Source organism: Diorhabda carinulata, chromosome 9, assembly GCF_026250575.1.
Source record: "Diorhabda carinulata isolate Delta chromosome 9, icDioCari1.1, whole genome shotgun sequence".
NCBI classification, from domain to species: domain Eukaryota; kingdom Metazoa; phylum Arthropoda; class Insecta; order Coleoptera; family Chrysomelidae; genus Diorhabda; species Diorhabda carinulata.
The window spans coordinates 20,521,241-20,530,141 of NC_079468.1; the positions used below are offsets into that span (position 1 = coordinate 20,521,241).

The 8,901-nt window shown below is 31.7% G+C and overlaps 2 non-coding genes across 2 annotated transcripts; both read left to right on the plus strand.

The window, feature by feature from the left end:
* Window positions 1-5,963: 5,963 nt before the first annotated feature.
* On the plus strand, window positions 5,964-6,045 carry Trnas-gcu (transfer RNA serine (anticodon GCU)). Its single transcript has one exon. It is a non-coding gene; the product is annotated as a tRNA-Ser (tRNA).
* A 455-nt stretch (window positions 6,046-6,500) lies between these two features.
* On the plus strand, window positions 6,501-6,582 carry Trnas-gcu (transfer RNA serine (anticodon GCU)). The gene has a single exon. It is a non-coding gene; the product is annotated as a tRNA-Ser (tRNA).
* Window positions 6,583-8,901: the final 2,319 nt, after the last annotated feature.

Sequence of the window (8,901 nt, forward strand, 5' to 3'; positions counted from 1 at the left end):
TCCCTCTCGAAATTGCCGTCTTTTTCACGAGTATTTTCGATCTACCTGATACACAACCCAACAGAAAGCTTGTTAATCCAGGGAACAAATAGCCGCCCCATTCGCAAATGTCAGCTTGGAGCCTCATCTACCACAATTAATCTCGTACAATGCTTAATAAAGAGAAATTTCGCACTTAATGAAAATGTAAATTTATAGCGTTTTCACCGCTCAGACCGGGTTATTACTTAATTAAACTTCCAACAAAAAAATAACAACGTATCAACCACGTGCAAAAAGATAACACACAAACTGACTTCTAATGAAGATCCATGGGGATTTAACGTTGCCAGAAGAAAATGATTTAGTAAGACCATTTACAACTAATGCTTTTCACCTTAACTGACCGTTCTACTATTCATAAATCCTCCTCTCCTCGCCTGTCGACCAAATGATTATGTCCTTCTATTTTGAGTTACATACGTTCATATATTCCACAAAATGGGTTTCAAAATTTGATTATAGCAAAAAAATTATAACGTAGTGCATGCTTAGTGTGGAGTTTAAGACCATATAGAGAGATCTGACTCATCGTCAGTCTGGAACTTTCTCAATCTTGATGAGAATTTTTTAACAAAATTGGTGAAATTTTGATTATATCGATTAAATTGATTGAAGCTCTATTTTGGATTTTTGTTAAACGGTTAAACGGAATTGAAACAAATAAAACATTCTCCATTCCAATTTTTATTTTTTTGAAATGAGCCCTAGTTAACAAAAGACTAATTCATAACATTATTTGATTTTTGAAAAATCACAAATTTTACGAAAAACTTGTGCGGAGTGCTCTTTTATGAGGCAAATATTGGGAAAAGTTGCTTTTAATTAACACCTAGACCAAATTTCGAAATAATTTTCAATTACCGCTTATTACTGCTGGCTTAACAATAGTTATTTAATTGAAAAAAAAGTAAATTAAAAACCTCCAATCAAACGCTAGGCTTCATGAATCCATCTTCCAAATCCACTCATTTTCCAATACTTTTTCGGAATTGTCCAATAGTTGTTTGTATTTGTTCATTTTTGATCTAGATAGAGTGCTATCTATAATTTCCCTCTGATTCAGATTGTTCCTTATAAATTATTTCTTTAAAAATTATTCTCCTTGGTCAATTTTTAGATCAGTATTATTTATAAAATTGTGGATTAGATAGTAAATTCCAGGTATTGCTCTCAATGAATCCCTTAGGAATTGTATTATGTACTCGAACTACCTTTTCGTTTACCTGAAATATCCCCATCCCCAATAAGAGAAATATTTTATGATGATTTATTATAACTTCACAATAATATACCGGATAATTCGATAATCAATTCAGTTCTTTTCGTCAACTTTCCTAATTTAATGATTTTTGAATAAAAAAAAAATTTGGCAACAATTAAGTGGAGCCACCTCATAATTTTATGATCAATTCAAATGGTTTCTTTAGCTTGGTAGAATGATTTAAACGTTAGAAAAGAATTTAACATCAGTGAAGCTACCTGATAATTTGATGATCAATTCAAATGTTTCCTACAACTTAAACGATACTAATGTTAAAAAAGAATTTGGCAACATTGGAGGGAAACCTCCTAACTTTTTATTTCTCATATTGAGCTACGTCATAGCCAACTCTTTAGGGAACAGCGGGACGTACATTAGTGAAAATTTCCCTTGTGGCATGGTATACTTTTTCTATTTCACTATCAGCCCTGCTACTTCTCTTTTTTCTACCTTTGTTATTTCCGTTGCTTAACGTGAAACCTACGTTTGATAAATTTTATAAAGCAGCGTCCAAGCTCTCGATTATGTTGATATTTCTGTCAAAAGTTATAATGGTATGAATGCATTAACTAACTTTTTATAAGCTAGTAGTGAACAAAATATGGCAACATCGGTGCTATTGAGAAGTTGGCACGAATGATACGAAAAATACTCAAATCGCAAAAAAGTAAACTCAAGATTAGATGTTATCGAAGAGGAGTAACTCATTTTTTTACAAGTAACTTGAAACTAGTTTCTGATTCATTGTAACTTACTTACTAAAGATAGAATTAAGGATGATCTGTTGTGATTACCTAGAATGGGCAATTCTAGAAGGTTCCATTCATAGCTAAATATACTGCAGCTGGGATAAACTCATTATCAATTGTTTCTACATTTTTATTTCAAATCTCAAATTGGAAGAGAACCAAATAGCCCAGCAATGTGAAACACCAGTTCACAAAATAAATCGCGAATTAAGACACCTCCAAGAACGATAAATGTTTACTACTAATATACGAGGTCTGGCTATTAAATAACGAGACTGTTACGAAAAAAGGTTTTATTATAAAAATTACCCCTCTCTCCTTGCTGCACACCTTCTTTGGTGAGAGTCTTTAGAAGTTCTGCCGTTTTTTTCTTAATCGCTTCCATCGACTCAAATCGGGTCCATTTCAAAGCAGATCTTATTCTAACCTTCCAAAGAAATCTGAGCAAACCCGTTGACGCAAGAGCTTTTGGTCAGGAGTCAGATTTTTTAGCACCAGCTTCGGACAGACTTTTCTCATGAGTAATTCCTCGTGTAAAATTTTTTTAACCGTTTCTTTATCGGCGTTTACAGCCTCTGGAATCATCCAGATGCTCGTTCGACGATCTGCACACACAATTTGGTTGATTTTGGTCACTGTTGTTGGAGTTGAAACAGTCACACAGTCACGACATGGGCGCTGGTAAATTTCAGTGCTTCCTCGGACATCACTAAAGCCCTTACACCCCTCAAAAACACGCGCACGAGATAGAGAATTGTTGTCATAGGCCTCTTGCGACAATTTATAGCACTCAGTCGGAGTTTTTTCCAATTTAACAAGAAATTTTGGATTGATGCGTTGCTCTGGTTTTTCGTCAAACATGGTTTTCGGCACGAGAAAAAAAACCGCTACTGCACAAATATTATAATAGTGATGGAAACGTGTTTAGGGATGTGCATAGACCCGTCTAGGGCTCCCTCCAGGCTCGCAGTCTCGTTATTTAATAGCCAGACCTCGTACAACAAAATTCTGAAATACTTTTGTGATGTCTATTGTTTTTATTAAACGATTCTTGTAATTTAAATATTTAGAACAAAATGTATGGTATTTTCTTACTCCCATACCAACCAGAAGAAAAATCTAATTAGGAATATGTTAAGTAATCGTAATTAAAGCAGTCCAAGGCAATCCTGAGAAAACTGTTTTGAGGCAATCTTGATCAGGACCATATAAGATTATCCTGATGAGAACCATATGAGGTTAACCTGGTCAGGACCTCATTACTGATCTGCGTTACATCCTCATCAGGCTAAGATTATCCTGAGATTTACCTTACAGCTCCTCACAAAAAATTCTGTTCGGGTATCAGATTCATTCATGGAAGTTTAACCAACATATTTTCACCAAATCCGTTTGGTAAATTTGTGTCAATGTCTATAGATATTGGTACAAATCAGGGACATGATATGATAATAATTCGATTCGATACACTCGTGTACTCAATATGATAGGATAACAGAGAATATAAGAAATGATTTTCTGCTGATGATTAGTGTAATTAAAAATATAAAATGAGTTTTTATTGAAGCTCCTTTAAGAAATTTATCTTACTTACTTCCAGATATTCCCTTTATTCCGAATCGGTAGGGTACATAGCTTTGAAGCGGATTCATTTCATTTAAATTATATTATATTTAAAAAGCAAATCGGAATCTCCCTAAATTTTCTCCTAATTCCCATTAATTATTCATAATTATTAAAACAATTTCCAAAATAATAAAAAGGTGAAGTACCTTTATTCGATTCAATAAAACTTGTTTTCAACGGATTATGGAGATATGCATATATTATAGCATATTTGGAGATTCTAGTGCATATTTTGCCAAAATCCTGTATAGATATGCACATATTCCAAGTAATATATTTTCATATATATACGATCCTTGGTAATATGTATTTCTGTCTTAACGATCAACCCTGGGAGGCATTCATTATCCGGGATATTACTTTCCAAAATTTATCTTCAGCAGACATTTTCTCTAGTGTAAACATATATCGAATTGAATTCTTTCAATTTTCACATCGTTACGCCTCTGAAGTTATCAAAAACTTACGGTGGCTACCGCATCAGAAAACATATTGTGGGATTCGCACATTCCCCAAACTGCGGCGCTACGCTACGGGATAAATGAGAAAGGGGAATTCACATGAGAAACGAGAACCGAAGTAACAACACAGAACACATCGTACGATTTGATAAAAGATCATCTTGTTGGCAAGTAGAAGCACGCTTCCTACCTGTTAATTATGTAGACACAGCTTCAAATGTACTTGTTGACTTGCAGGAACGAACCCGCGTTTACCAATTTTTGTCAGATAGAATTGAAATTGAGCTACATAAACAGATTTTCTTCTTTATTTTAATTATGTAAGATGGATAACCGATAAATGATACTGCCAAAAAAAAATAAAACGAATTATTTCAGTTACTTAGGATCTTATTTATTTACAGTGTTAAAGAAGCAAGGTTCTAAGAATTTGAGATTTTGCTGTAACTAATTATTTGCGGCAAAATAAATTATTATAGAGGACAGAGACGTAGAAGAATCTCTTCGCTTCTCTATCTCAAGCAATTATTTGCTCTAGCTCCCACAGAATTATGGGTAATAGGTTGGTAATATGCCAATAGTGTGTAGTTATTTTTATCAACAAAAAAATATTTCTAGTCTTTATAACAACTCAAACACACATAAAACAAAAATTAGACAACTCTTTAAACAACAAAGTTTTCAAAACAAACTAAACATTCCTTGGGTCTTTTAAGGGGAAAATTTTTTGAAACTTTTTAGTTTGGATGGGTCCTTATTTCATGGGACTAATGAGGACTTTCATTTATAGTTATATCATAAACATCTATACAATTTTTTTGCTCTATGTGAATATTTGGTGATTCTACAGAATTTTGAGTCTATTTCTTTGGTTGAATTTATATTAGTTTACGCAGTTTTTAAATAGATTAGTGTTTGGTATTAATAGGAAGAAAACTTAATCATAATTGACAATTAGATCGGTTTGGATTGACTTCAATTGTGATAGAACATAATTAAACGAAAAAAATCAACACAATATGTGAATTAATGATTTATCAGTCTCGCTATCGGCGTAATTTGTTTCAATTTGTCTCGTGAACGAATTGGATTCCGAATGTGGAAAAAGTAATTTAAAAGTAATTTTGGGAACTGAGTTTTTCTCTCTATATAACCAAAATTGTATTGTTTAAATTGTAACATCGTTATAAGAGATTTACATGAACAATTTTTATTGAACTGTTTCAAGTACTTTAACGAATGATACAATTTTTCTTTAGCGTAAATAAAAAGAAATTGATATTTTCTTTATGTAATAGTCAGTTTAGAAATGTGTAAATTTCCACTCTAAATGGTAAAAAGATTTGCCTGTAGGTACCTATCGTTACGCTTTCAATCAATATTTGTAAATGATTAAGGGTCGCTAACTGACTACATTAGTCCAGTCATTTTAACTCAACCAGAATAAAAAATTAACAGATTTTTGTTATTTCCATTTGCTAATTTAAAAGTTGATTTAAAATTTTTACCTAATCTCGTTATTGCGTTCTAAGTTATTGGATCTCATATGTATAAAAAAAAATTTTTCGTTTTATAATATTAAATAATGTTAACAACTATTATAAAAATCAGTATTTGTATTCTAGAAAATATAAGATGTGATATTGCGTCAGGGGATTAAATGTATTCAACAATGTTACTTAGGAGACGTATTATAAATGTAAAATGTAGGAGACTATTTAGAGAATTTTAATTTTTGTTTAAGTTTAAAAAAATCATAATATTCTTAAATTATGCAATTATAACTTTTTTTATTTGTATTAAATTATGGAGTAATTTACCAAGGACGAGGTGGCCGAGTGGTTAAGGCGTTGGACTGCTAATCCAATGGGCTCTGCCCGCGTGGGTTCGAATCCCATCCTCGTCGATTTAAAGTTTATTTTTTGGTATTTTAATTTAAATAAGTAAATAAATATGTTAAAATATTAAATAATTTCTTTTGCTTCTCATTTCTTAGACCTCTTTTATATTATTTTGTTGATAAATTATCTTGATTTTAAGTCTTCATCAATTGAAATTTCGTTTAAAAGCGTATAATTTCACTACTTCCAGTCTTTATCAAAATATGATAATCGGAAATAACACAAAAATGTAGGTTGTTTTGATAATTTCGTCAGAGATATTGTATGTTACTTGAACGAAGACTTCTAGGATTAAAAATACAAGAAAACAAACTACAAACAAAGTTATTTATTAAGTAGATGATTCTGTAAGTATTAATTAAAATTAATTCTCCTATGTCAACATTTAATATTAGAAATTATTAGAAATTTTGGCAGATACGTTCATTATTTATACTGTTATTAAGTTTTTGTTGACGTTGACGAGGTGGCCGAGTGGTTAAGGCGTTGGACTGCTAATCCAATGGGCTCTGCCCGCGTGGGTTCGAATCCCATCCTCGTCGTCGATATTTTTTTTATTTCTGTTGTTGCTAATTTATAAGTAATTTTGAAAAATAAACTTTTATGATTCAAATTATATATCTTATATTAATTTGATATTAAAATGATCAATCAAAAATTAGTGCAGACATACAAACAAAAAATAGAAAACTTTTTCATATATTATTCCTTAATTTATGTGTGTCGTTGTTGACAATACACCGATTAGAAGTATTTTCATTCATAATACGAGGTATATTCATAAGTTATTTATTATTTTTAATGTCAAAAATCGACAACTGTTAAACAAATTTTCTACATTCCGAAATTTTGTTCCAAGTTTTTGTATGACTTTTGCATTGATGGTTACTGTCTGTATTTCTAAAAATGTGCTAGCATGTTGTAAAAATACAGACGCTGGAATAGTTTTTAATTTTCTATCACTGTAAAAAGTTACACAAGGGGCAATACTCTTCATCAAAACATGGAATGTCATCTCATAAGTTTGGTAATTACTATTACTTCAAATTTTTACAGTGTAAATGTTCAAAAAAGAACATCTGCAAGGTTGAAGTAATAAAAAATTACTTGGCTCATCAAAAGACATTTTTACTCCATCAGTAAGAAAAACCATTATCCTCGTGCTAGCCTTGTACTGTTTTTGCCAGTATAAAAGTTGTAATTAAAAAACTTTGCGGGTAGTGACATTTTCTTGGGGCATTTACGTGAAATGTTGACCAAACTTTCAAGTTAAACAATGAGACGTAAATTGAAAAAGCACCGAGAACTTTCAAGACTGTTGATTATGCTTTGTTAATTATGTGAAAGAAAAAAAATTGAAAAGATCTAAATGGGGGATTACTCCAAGTTCTGCTAACGAAGGTTAAAGTCAAATCGAAGAAATTGACTGTTGAAATCAATCTAAATTAAAGACACGATCCCCAAATCTACATAAACAGCAATGATAAAAGTATTAATTGGATTTACCCTTTCAACTCTATTAATTTCGAAATATTGGATCCAGTAACTCTTCTATCATTTAATACGGTGACATGTGCAATCATTCAATCTTTAACATGACCGTACTCTTAGACTAACAGCTAGATATTATAACGAATTACATTACTGCGTTTTTGTAACAAGAAAAACCTTTTTTTCCTGATGTTTTCATAGTATGTTTCTTACCATTGTTCACTTATAGCATACTATCGATTTAATCTGAGATTTCCTAATCTAATCAAGGACTTCTTGTCATAGTCTAGGAAGTCAATTACTTCCACCGTTATCCTTGCGGTAGAAAATTTACCATAATTACCGTCCATAAAACACTCTAGAAAAAACATAGTATGAAGAGCAAAGAAGAATAACGAAGAAATATGGGGTTCAAAAAGGCATGGAAATAGATTAAGGCGCATAGAAAAAAACTTTGTGAATAAAGAAATCAGGAGTTTCTATGAAGAAATAAAATACTATGAAGGCCAGCTTATCAAAGGAATATTTATATAAAAAATAATGGAGAAATAATAATGGATGAGATGGAAATGATCCGAAGATGGAAAGGACATATTAATGCAGAAAACGATTAAGGACAATCGGAGGAACACACTACCCAAGATTTGGATAATAACAGAAATATATTGCCACCATCGAAAGAAGAAATACTAGAAAGAATAATGGTGCAACAGAAAGGTAAATCCTCGATAATAGACTGAATAGAATCAGAAACAATTCGATACAGTGGAACTGTACTAAAAACGAGTTTATATCATTGATCTATCATTCAATATATGGGAACAAAAAACAATGCCAGAAGTGCGAGAAAAATGGCAATAGTGGTACTAATACAGAAGAAAAGGAAACAAAGATGAATGCAGAAACTACAAAAGATACAGTCTACAAAATTATAGCTAAGACCATAGAAAGAAAGAGACTAACAGCGCGGGTTTAGATCTAGAAGATTTTCCTTCAGAACCAAACGTTAGGAATGGTGTTTGAATATTATCTATCAGTTTACTTAGTTTTCATAGATTCACAGAAAGATTACGATACTGTCAATAGAAATAATTTATACCGCATTATGAGCGAGCTTAACATTTCAAAAGAGCTAATAAACTTTATCAAAATTACATTCAACATACAAAAACGAAGATAAAGGCAAACCTGAAACATAATAAAATTATTCAAGACCAACAAAGGATTAAAACATGGAAATCGGTTTTCCCAGTACGCTGTTCAATATAGTACTTACATACAGAGACGATTTAGAGAAACGGCCAGCAGACTCAACCGGGATAAATCAAACTTTATGGTAATGACAACACCACAAAGGAAATACAATAGAA